Source organism: Eleginops maclovinus, chromosome 14 (genome assembly GCF_036324505.1).
Source record: "Eleginops maclovinus isolate JMC-PN-2008 ecotype Puerto Natales chromosome 14, JC_Emac_rtc_rv5, whole genome shotgun sequence".
Lineage (NCBI taxonomy): Eukaryota > Metazoa > Chordata > Actinopteri > Perciformes > Eleginopidae > Eleginops > Eleginops maclovinus.
Window position 1 is genome coordinate 10,177,000 of NC_086362.1, and position 12,668 is coordinate 10,189,667.

At 43.0% G+C, this 12,668-nt stretch overlaps 1 protein-coding gene across 1 annotated transcript in view; it reads right to left on the reverse strand.

Annotated features, from left to right (window-relative positions):
• Positions 1-12,668, reverse strand: part of kdm6ba (lysine (K)-specific demethylase 6B, a) — a 45,125-nt gene that overhangs the window by 19,216 nt on the left and 13,241 nt on the right. Inside the window, 1 exon segment of the mRNA XM_063900391.1 lies at positions 8,125-8,186. The gene's annotated coding sequence lies outside the window, so the exon portion shown is untranslated.

Sequence of the window (12,668 nt, forward strand, 5' to 3'; positions counted from 1 at the left end):
ACTTTCCCTTTTTCTCTCAGTGGGCTGAACAGGAAAAAAGGTTGTAAACACCCTCTAACACAGCTCAGGGTGGAATCAATCCACAGACAATATTATAATTGATCTGATATAATGGTTGATTCTCTGTTCAGAATGCTGCCATGTTTTAAATGTATGACTAATGTTTACAGTTATGAAAGTCTAATCCTCTTGCCTGGCAGTATAACAGGGTCCTGCTGGTCCATACAAATGAATGAGAAATATGTAATAAGGACCATGACTTTACTCATATATTGAAGTGATTGAAATTATTCAAACTAATGTTTGCATATTTTGAACCTTAACATATGATGAACCCTACAGAAGTTAAGCCTCCTGTTTTCTCTCTCATTTTTGGTGGTTCTCTGGAAGATAAATGACACCCTTAACTAGAAAGACTGCAACAGCATGGTGTCACACAAAAAAAGTTTCATCATGAAGGCCAAACACTTCACCCACCAGAGGAGACACACACTCAGGAGGCAGGAGAATCTGAGTAAAAAGTCACGCAGCCAAGACACAGCTCTTATTGTATCACCGTCAGCAAGATTTGTTAGACGAGTAAGCACTTTTAGACACCCTACTGACCCACTTCCCACGCAAGCCACGCACTCAAAGAAATAAATCGTAATTAGTTCAAAGTAATCCTTCATTTGCTTAGGATACACCACCCCCATCATGATACATATGGGTAAAGAGGGCTGGGGGTTGAAAAGGGTCCTGACACACACACACACACTCCTCTGCTGCTTACTCAAGGTGTGTGAATCACTCACTATTGTTGATTGAGCAGCCTTATTGCCAACGTCATCTGTCCTCCTGGCGCGTGTGTATCACTTTAATATTCGTCACAACTCATAGTAAAATGGGCGGCGATTGTTCATTCACTCACACACACACACACTCTCCTATTGAGCTCACGGGACAAACGGGGGCGGAGAACGCTGAGGCAGCACACACACAGCCGGCCAGCAGTGTGTGTGGAGCGATTTGCAGCTTTAACTTTTTACAACCTCAGACATCAAACGCTGCGTTGGTTTCCATGCCGATCGATCTGATTGATAGGAAGTGAACCTTCAAAGGCTTTGCTTTTTTGTTTTCTTCACGACCCCATGCCAGCACACTCCGCTCTTCCTGATCTGCTGCTCCTTTATTGTGGGCAATAGAGTGACAAATAATCCCCCCTGGCCAGCCACCAATTCTCATCAACTGCTTGTCCGATGACCAGTGGAAATAACTTTTAAAGTCTGTAGGCGTTAAAAGGTAACAACAACCAATATCGACAATGAGTATATGCAATAAGACATTACCATGCCCACAAACTACTGGACTTTATCTTCGTTTGACTTGTATTGTTTTGATATATTTTAATCATCACAGTGTGTAGTTTTGTTTCAAGCGATTAAACACAGCAATCTGGAAGTCAGCTGGATATTTCACGGTGTACGAGTAAACCCATATGACTCCTGTGCGCTTTTTTATCCTCAAAGAGTGTAGGCTATATTGTGCTTAAAGATAAAAGCGCCAGATATGTGTTTGAAATTCAAAAAGTCCCTTCAGTTTGGACAAGTGTTCCCTCTTAAAAGTGATAATTAGATAACAGATCACGTTGACCAAACAATACTATGCGGTCAGACTTTAGTGCACTGCCTGAAACCCAGACCTAAAAGGACAGACAGCCCAAAACACCGCCCCTCCCCCCATAAAGAGAGGTGATGCAAATCACTTCCTTTCAATCCGGCTCTTTGTGTGCGTAAGGATTGACTGGGGGTGATGGGGGTGGCAGCTATCCATTCACTTTATACGGCTACCGACCTCAGTGATCCTGCCCACCCCCACTCCAGCAGAGCCACCTACTCCCACACACACACACACACACACACACACACACACACACACACACACACAATGGCGTGAGATCTCCTTACACAGGCAATTTTCTCTCCATGTCCTCTAGTTCTCCTTCCCTTTTTTCTAGCCATAGGAGGATCATGAGTTTCAAGCTACAATGACCATACTTACCCGGGGTGTCCCACAGCAATATGAGCATATGTTATTTTGTAAACAAGCCGGTGTCATAAACAATTATTCACATGGGCTGGAACATACACAGAAATAAAGACCCCCGGATAGATCTCAGTGGGGTAAAAACCTTTAAAGAAGGTGGGCTTTTGACATCCTAATGCCCCCTGTACCCCAACTGCACATCAAAGCCCATTTTCAGTAATCGCTCCAATCCACGTGCACTGAATGATTAAACATGTACGGTAAAGATGATCAATGGTAAATATGAGGAAAACAATTCTCCGAAGTGAGACACACAAGCGTGGGATTTAACAGTCACCGGTGGTTTAGAACAAAAACTCAACGAAATTTCCCCACCTCATCAATTGTTCCTCTTTGATCAATCAGCCGGCAACAATTCCCTCAGTGCTGTCCTGAATCCCAACAGAACAGACCGTATTTCAACCAACAAGAACATACAGTGTAACAACACATCTATCTAATGAAGGAATATCACAGTAAAACTTATTTTTAAACCAACCCTCACTTGCCTGCTATACCAACCAAAACAAAGTGGACTGGACTTTTAAACGTTCAGCAGCACAGCACTCACCGTTCATTCAAGTATTTCAAATGGACGATCCAGAAATAAAATAATATCCAATTATCAATATGTATCGTGTTCCTTCAGGTCCAAGCTAGCTTTTATAGTCTTTGTATCCGCAAGCCTGGAGCTCCGAATCTGCAGAGAAAATCCAGACGAGCCGGCTGAGCGAAGCGCCTTCAGCCTGTAATCCCTGTTAGTCTCGAAACAACCATGAAATATGAGCCGCCGGAGAGTCTCTCAGATGTCCGTGATAGTGTTGTTCTTCTTTATCTTGATATTATTCCGTTTGATGGTTGCCTTCGCCGTGCAGCGACAGCCCCTCTCTCGGCTCTCAGTCTCTCCGCGTCGAGCTCCTTGTTCCTCTGCTTCACACACAGCCGGGCAGGCGGAGGATCGAGTTGCGCTGAGCTCAGTTTTAAAGGGACAGAGCCATGCACACTCAAACACGCACACGAAGCAGGGGCGCGCACCCACGTGACGTCATCGCACGGCCCCGGAATTCCCTGACAGCGCAAACTGGCACCGAGTCCCGGTACCGGAGCTGCCCCTCCTCCTGGTGGGTTTAGTGCCTTTTTCATTTCCCTCCACAGTTTATTTTGGGCGGACTCGTGACCGACTGTAACAGCGCCACGCAATATTACGGTGAGCGTCTATTTTTGGATGAGGAAGAGTAATACCCCATATTACCGCAGCCAGACAGATCAGAAGAAGAAGAAGACATACTTTATTAATCCCTTACAGGGAAATTGCTTTTCTCTACTCTGTTGTGTTAACACACATTAAACACACAGAGGATATACATGCACAAACACAGATGAAATACATGCACAAACACCCACATGCAGAGGAGAGGTGGCAGAGCAGAGGCAGCCAGGTACCCGGCGCCAAGGGAGCAGATAGAGGTTAGGTGCCTTGCTCAAGGGCATCTCGGCAGTGGCCTAGGAGGAGAACTGGCACCTCTCCAGCTACCAGCTCACTCCATATTTTTTTTGGTCCGATCGGGACGTGAACCGGCGACCCTTCGGTCCCAAGACCAAGTCCCTACTGACTGAGGCACTGCCGCCCAAGTATCAGTATCACAGTGTTATGATTAGATTGAGAGCACTATAAATAGGCTCAGGTGTCGCTACGCTGGTTTAATGTTCTGAAATAAACATATGAATGGGTATAACACTCTAGATAGATCTATCGTAGGCTAAAGGTTCATAAAGCCCACACACGGGATCATACATATTATGAATAGATTTTCATATGGAAACCTATCCTCAATTTAGATTATCTGGAAGACGTTTGGAACATTTTTTGACATTTTGTCTTATTTAACAATGTCCCTGTTATATTTTATTATTTCATACTTGCTATATATCAAGGTAACACTTTCTAAACATGCACCTTTGTAGAGGGTTAATAAGCTGTAATTAAAGACTTTATGAAAATGAATAAACATTTACCTAATGGTTTATAGATCTGTTAAAGGCACAATGAGTAGACAAAAAAACCCCAATCCCTCACAATCACCTCTTATGACCCATTCTGAGTGTGTGATAGTGTCTGTCTCCACAGATCAGTGGTCAGGATGTTTCTGGGATGTAAACCTTTAGCAATATGGTGAAATCGTCAGTACGCATCCAAGATCACACTATGAGAATGGTGGACATACAACCCTCATTTGTGTAAACTATGATTCATTGGATGTACATATACGAATAGAGAGAGAGATCTTTAAATGCTGAACAATATCTAACATTTAATGCAAGTTAAATATTGCAGTACACTATACATGGCTAGGAATGTAAATAAAGTCAGAGTTAAGCAGGTTAATATGTGTTTGATTCATGTCCAGTAGGTGATATTATTATCTTACTTTTCATAACTGTGCACATGAAATGTATGAAGTCCAGACAGGGCAACAGTAGATGAAAGAAAATATGTGTACAAGAGTTATAGTACTACTAGTATTACTAATACTACGCTCACAGGCAGCAAGCTAAAATCCTGTGTGGGATAAACAAGGCTTAAAAAAAATGCATACAAGTCTTTCCAAGGCCGGAAACATTTGCTCCAGCTTTTCCCCGCCAAACTAACCATCCTGTACTCTGTAATAATGCCAAAAGCCAAACTGGTATACAACCAACAGTATGCGTCATACGTAAACACACACACACACGCACACACACACACACACACACACACACACACACACACTAGTAGTTTATATTTAGAAAGCACTGCCTCAGCAGAACTACGGGGTCCAAAATTAGCTGCTGCAAGGAGAATGGGAAAGTGTCATGGATTATGCTGAGAAGGTGACATGAGGTCATAACAATTCTAATAATAATAATAATTCTAATTCCAACAAAATGTGAACATTATAAAACCTCTCTCTCACTGCCTCGGTCTCTCACTGCCTCTCTCATATCACAACAGGTTACAACTCAGATAACTGAAGGCATTTCTATTAACAGGCAGTGAAGAATGAGGTGTGTCTGTGCTACATTCAAACCCCTGATGAAGTAAGTGCATGGCATGTGTACCACCATGGTGGATCTGGAGTCTATTGTCAAGTCACAATGAATGTTCAATAATGTGTTTTGTGTTGAGAAAGAGGAGGAAGGCAGCACAGTGGGGGTCTTTATGACACTTGCAGTCAGTGTGCTTGTTTATGGATTTACTGTTGTTGTTTGGTAAAAGGCTACAGATACATTTCATACAGTAGTGTACAATGAGCTTAGCCGTAACAGTGTGTCTGCAATCATTGCAGTGTTAACATTAGTTAGAGTAAATCAAGTGGGCACTTTCATTTTAAGATACTGCAAGGATGAAAAAGTTCTAGCATGTATTTCTTAAATGTTAATGTAATTAAATCAAAGATGATGTAATTTCATACTCCAGCCAGCATCCATTATGTTATAATGATTATACACTGTGAATTATAATAGATCAAGTCAGCTGGAAAGACTTTTTATAACATCATCTGGAAGCTGTTACACTCTGAATTGCTGCAGTCCTTAATTACCAGTTGTAAAGTAGTTATGTAGGTAGCCTGTATATTATCTGCTTCTCACGGTTGTGTATGTAGTCCATTCTATTTCTGCACAAAAATAGACCAACAGTACAATTTATGCAAATGCTACGTTCCTCATGACGTTTTTTTTTGCTGGGTGTGTTGAGTTATGTTTCCTATTTTGGTTTTGCTTGCATCTGAAGATGTATTGTATTCTCATATTGCACAAGTGGGACTTTGCCTGGGTGTATGTGTGTCAATGTGTTTGTATGTGCGTGTCTGTTTTGATATGTGTATGTGTGTATGATTGCACTGTAAAGAGTGTGGTGGGAGACCATTAGCCCTAAAAAATGAACAGGAAGAGGATTGCTGATTGATGTGGTATGGGTGGGACTCTAGTGTACCACACACACTGCACCCCCCCCCACACACACACACCCTACACACACAGCTTCCTCAGCTGTTTCTCTCGTATTTGTATTACACTGTATATAATAAGAGTCTGAGTATTAAATGTATGTCTGCGCTCAATTCCCCTCCTTCCTCTCCCACAACAAGGGAGGCATTACAGTCTGTCCTGGGGGTCCCAAATGTGTTTGTGTGAGCAGCAGGAAGGGAAATAACTGGAGGAAAAGATGTGCAAAGCACTGTGTGTTTAAGTTCTTACAGCTTTTATGCATGGCTAGCAATCCTGTATTCATGCGTGTGGAAGGGAGGCAGACATGGGTGTGTGTGTGTGTGTGTGTGTGTGTGTGTGTGGTGGGGTCTTTGTGTGTAATTAAAGAGATTGGGGACAAGGACGGCTCAGTTCTCACACTCCAAATATATATATATTTAGCTGCTCTCCCATGGGTACGAGCCCCGGAATTCCTGTCATACCAGGCACGCACACACATAAAAAAAATAAACAGCATGTAATACTGATGAGGTCCAGACAGAGCAACAGTACAGGAAATAAAGTATGCATGAGTGGGTGTGTGTGTGCTGTGCAGTCGTAGGAGACTTTGTCCCTGGTACAGATGGTACTTCTCACCCCCTGATATGTAGGATTGTGAGGGGAATGTGTGTGTGTGCATGTATGTGTGGCATACTGTGAGTCAGCCTTTTGGGTACACTGAGAGACCGACAGACACGATAATAATCACCTCCACACATACTCACACCACGAGGAGACACACAAGCAGACAGACTGGCTCAGCACTCCCACATACGGCAGCATGTAGCCGGCTGAAGGAGAGCCTGATAATTAGGGCCCTTATTCAAGGAGAGAGGTGCCGATTGGGAGCCCGGCTCTCCCTGTAGGTCCTCAAACAAACGGCTAATCCCGACTGTAGCGCTATGATAAGCTAAGCACTCCAGTCCCGATTAATATACTCACTATCCAAAAGTTATACATAGGGAAAGTCAACTCCACTTAGAGGTGCTTAGGAAGCTCAGATGGCTCTTAAAGGAACACATCACATTTTCAGGAGAGTGTCTAATTGGCAGATATTACACTTTGAAGGTGAAAGCATAGGTCACAACATCATCAATGCTTTGTCAGTAATTCCCGTTAGTGATGTTAAGCTCAAACAAGCAGAACACATTGTGCAGTGTAAAAATGAGCTAGTGAGACATTTCTCTCAATTCATTTATAAATCAATTGGTCTTTGCTAATTATTGACCTTTCACTTTCTAATGTTATATGAAGAGCAAATAGTTCCTTTTTTGATATCTGACTCAGAGGTTTTTAAGTAAACAACTCTGAAAGTACAATCACACAGACATTATTCAACCAGATAGTTGATAGTATGTGTGACAGGGATTGCAAGAAAGAGCAGCAGTCGACTCACACCCTTTATTTCACAACCCATTGCTTTCTTTTTGAATTAATGTGTGTATTTTACTCCCACCCATGTGTTACTCACTCTCTCTTGACATATCCTGCCCTGTGGCTGTAACCCTAACCACCACAATGGAGTTTGTGTGTGAGTGTGCGTGCATACATGTTAGTGCGCCTTATGTACTTAGGTATCACCGGTTAATAAATATTGATATAGAAGGTGGACAAAACCAGTGGAAGACCACATGAAAAAGTAATGCAGGCTTCTAAATAAGGACGTTTTTTAAATGTTTGATTAATCTGATGACTATTTTCTAGATTAATAAACTAATTGAATGTATTTTTCGGTTTATAAAACCTCAGAAAAAAAACTAGAACCTCGTCAAACCCAGTTTCTCACAATCCAAAGTGATGTCTTTATACTTCTTGTTTTTTCAGTCTACATCCCTAATGATTCAAAGTTGGCAAAAATCATCAACTAATTGTTGCAGTTCTGCTTTGAAGTAACTAAATTGTTCATTTAAAAGCATACAATAAACACTATGTATGTATACTGTATGTTCAGCCATTATTGTGCTTTTGTGGGTGAAAGAAAGGATGGTCAGATGGACACAGTGTAGGTACGGTTAAACAAAGGGAGAAAAAACCGAGAAAGCTAAAGAGCCTTACCTGGTAATCAAGGGTACTGTAGGCAGTCTCTTTCAGCATGCCACCATGTCACCTCCCAGCTCCTGAAAACGCAACATGGAGGAACAAAGGTCAGTCTGGAGGTCGAACAGTCAGCAGCAGGGAGGAGCCTCACAATACTACATTAAATATTTGTTTTTAACTTAACCAGCATTCACACACAACAGAATCAGTCACTGAGGACTGCAGCAGTATAAGGTTTCCCTTTTATGTTTGTTTTTGGCACAATGGAGCGTTTCTATTCTCAACTTTTGTCGAATCTATGTCAAACACGTCTTTGCCATTCCAGTCTGAGTTGAAGCAATGGTCAGCAATTCATCAGCACTTTAGTAAAGGGTCAGAGGAGAACACGTTCTGCCTGCACACAACAGGAGTTTGTTTTTTAATTCCAATGGCTCGTTTCATCATGCATGTGTGATGTTTGCTGTCTGTTCTGTGGTCATGATGTTGTTGATATGTAATGCTGTGTGGCCTATGAAACCACAATGTGTGTGTGGGAGTGACAGCCAAAATGCACAGCAGAGCCTGGACCAGCGCTTTGGCCATCTGTGTGTGTGTGTTCCTTATGTGCCGCCTGTTCAGTGAGTCACAGTGTCAGCGCAGGGCTACATGACTGAGAACAGGTGGTACTCTGGCTGTACCTACCCACCCCCAACACACACATAAAAACACACACCTCAGCTTGCACCCTGAGAACACTAGGCACCTGCGATAGAGCTCAAACACTAAAGTGGACATGGACGCACACTAATGCACTACACACACTGCAGAAACAGAGAAAGAGGGGAACCAATTGACACGCACAGCTGTAGGTGAGAACCCAAAAGTTATTGGGACCATCTTTAAAAGGGATTTAACTTGCCAGCGCCTTCGTAGAAAGTCTGTACAATACAATCGAAAGAAATTGTCCGGAGCCCATATGTGAAGACAGCTTTAAAAACACAATTGGTACATTCTGCTTTTTCAGGTATTTGCAAAAACGTGTTAGCATGTTCAATAAAGTAAATGATCTACGTAAGAAACATGGGGTCTTGGTGTCTGCTTCCACAAACTAATCCACCCAAGGAAACCATCTCTCTTTCATTACTATCATCTTTCCTTTCTCATTCTTTTATTTCCCTCACACACACCCACACACGGCACAATCCATATGTTTCTCTATTGAGCTCGTACACACAGAACCAAAGCATTATACATTGCCTAAGGCAGCTTGAGTGCATGTGCGTGTGTGTGCGTGTGTGTGTGTGTGTGTGTGTGTGTGTGTGTGTGTGTGTGTGTGTGTGTTTGTGTGTGTGTGTGTGTGTGTGTGACAGTTGTGTCAATACGAAGCAGATACAGCTGGCTCAGGCCCTCACTGATCTTGCAGCCTTGTGGTTCAAGCTACAAACCTTTGAACTCGAGGTCAAAGGTCAGCCCCCTAAAGGGTCACAGCTGGCCACACTGTAAAGGTGGACAGGCTGCACGTGTGATTGTTTGTGAACATAGGTGTGTGAGCAGAGCCACCTTGAAGGAAGGCACACCATAGACATCAAATGCGTTGAATTCTTGCAAGGGTAGAATATATTCTTTCATGACACATCGAGCAAATGTCACAAGCTTTGACATAATCATTTGACCTTGATCGATATCACGGCTGTGGGGGAGAAACAGGGGGAGGGATGTAAGAAAGATAAAAAGACAGTTTAAGAGGGTTAGGAACCTTAAGAGAGGAGCGAGGCGGGCCAAGGCATCACAGAAATAAAAACAAATACAGTTTAAAAAGAAAAAAGAGACAACGACCACGTGAGAGTAAGCATGAAAGAGGTAATGAAAGGCTGAGCGGCAGAGATAGAAAGTAATACAAAGTGGTGTTTATCTTTTATCTGTAAAGGTTAACCAGTGGGAGCATCTCCCTTTGACATTAACCAGCTCGGGGGGGGGGGGGGAGACGACGACACAGACTCTGCCCACTGAGATGTGGAGAGAGCAGCAGAGATGTAGAGGGAGGAGGATAGAGTGAAGGCCTTGAGCCAGACTAAAGATGAAAAAGCAGAGATATGTTGAGACAGATAACGAAAGAGTGAAGACAAACCAGGGCTGGTTCGACGGAACAACAGCACTGAGTTAAGAAGCAGAGGGATCTGACATGATGGTCCTAAAAGCAACAGATGATATGTGATCCAGCCCAGTTTGAGTATTAAAGATAAATGGGTTAGAGGGTTATAATGCACTGAGAAACTACACAGGTTTCAAATACAAGGGATTCTGGAGGGGTCTACTGCCTCAAGACTTGTAAGAAGACGGACTGACTCTTCACTTGTTGCGTCAGCGCTGCTGCTGAAGGGTTTACAAAAAAGTATCTGCACACCTGAATGTGTTAGTGGTGTGTCAGAGAGCAGAAAGCTCCATGCATCAAAGGTCCCTAGCTGGCATCTAATTTGGACATGGAGATAATGTGGTATGCTGGATAAATTAACCCATCCAAAGACCCAAAATGTGAGGTCAAATGGCGTCAAAATGCTTTGAGGAAACACACATCCATGTCATTGGACTAACATCCTCTTCTCTTAAAAAACTAAAACGTGTCTAACATACAGACTGCCTATTGTCTAACAAACGAAGCTAAAGGTTACAGATACAGGTTTTCCATCCCAAAAACACACATCCTGTCACTGTTCAAACACACACAAACTACTGAACATATGTTCAGTGAATATGTCCATATGCTATAAAGTACACACACTTCTTTACAACTGCTGAAAATGCACAATCCCTTGGCAGCTTTCTGTACATGCTGCCCTATTGTACAGTATAATCAGCCTAAGGCTTTCTCCTAATGGCACACACCTCTGCGTGTGTGAGCCTGCATGGCGTGAGTAGAGTAGCCGTGCTCGGGTTGCTCCAGCCCTTAGTCACTGGTGATTCAGTGGCTCTTTTCAAGTTAGGGCAGCAAGCCTCATACCTGCACGCGCACACGCACACGCGCACACACACACACACACACACACACACACACACACACACACACACACACACACACACACCAGCATAGCGGTTGCAGCAGTGTTGATAAATGTTGATAAATCTTTCAGTCTGCATTCACTGTAGACTGAAAGATTTATCATGAGTGAGGGCACTTTGTACCGTAAAGATCTTCAGCTCTCCTTGGAATGCTGTCAAACCGCATCCTGTTCTTGTGCGTGAGATCAGGAGGTGCATAAATAAGGACATTTGTAAGTTGCTATCTTGTTCAATTTTTTGGTAATGAATGACATAGTAAAAAACCAGTATACAGATTCACTGAATTGCAGGTCATCACTTTTCTCATTTAGTTAGTTGGTCAAACTTCCAAAAATGTGAAACAGAGTTTTTAAACTTGCCACTTAAAATGCTAAAGGTCTAATATATCAAATGTCGTGCCACTCACACCCAATAAACTGAATTATGTGGAATGGATTGTTCTAATTTGGTGTGCATGCATGAGAGGCAACAAGTGTTCTGTCTGTAAACATGCCTGTGTTTTCAAGCTCTGATCTGGCAGAGCTTCAGACACTGAGGAGGAGTGTCAGGTTGAATGTGGTGGAGGCTTTTTGGGTAAGTGAACTTCTGCCACATGGCTTCAGTAAAAGGTCATGGTCAAAACCACGCCTGGCTCACAAAACATCTCACCCACTTTAACTCCCACGGACACACTCACATATGAGACAAACAAATGGATAGACCAGGCAGACAGGCTGACTTCCTCTTTGGGGACAGGCAGGAAAATGACACCCACTTAAAAAGGCGTAGGGTGACACACAGACTCACCGACTAGAGCCACAGCACACACACCCCAAAACTGTCTGCAAACTCAGCAGCAGCGAGCCACAGCCAGACACATAGGAAGACAGTGAGACAGACACAGAGGGGAGACGAGAAAGAACAGTTGGTAATAAATCGTGTCTAGACCAACACTAATGAAAGCAGCCAGGCTTTGGATGCAGCCAAAATCAAAACCTGTGAACAGTAAAAGTGTGTGTTAGTGTGTGTGTTTATGTGTGTCTGTGTGAGAGACAGTTTGTGTGATGTTTGTACAATCATGTGTAAATGAGCGTTTGATGAATACAACCCCTTTAACGCTTGTCATGTACTGTTTCCACCCTCACTGTCTTCTCTCTTTATCTCTCTCACACAAAACCACACACACAAGCAGAGTGTGTTCCTCACAGCTGCATGCAGCATTCACAGCCACAGCAGTCAGTGTCGGCTCAGTCCTGTGACGTCAATCCTCTAAGATTAAACATGGCCTTGTCGTCAAACTCTGAAACTCTGACCCGCCACCTCCATCGCCATGGCCACGAATGAATAACACAGAGGAGGGAGACGTGAATACTTCTTTCTCTAGTGCCACCCTCAGCTTTAGGTTTCCACAGAGAAGAGAAGTCTTTACAGAGTAAATCATAAAAGAAGACTTCCATAAAGTTTGCTGACAACATTTGTTCTCCAAATAGTTTGAAACCCTTTGCTTTACTTGAGTGGCATCAGCAATGCAAGTGTAAAGATTCTTT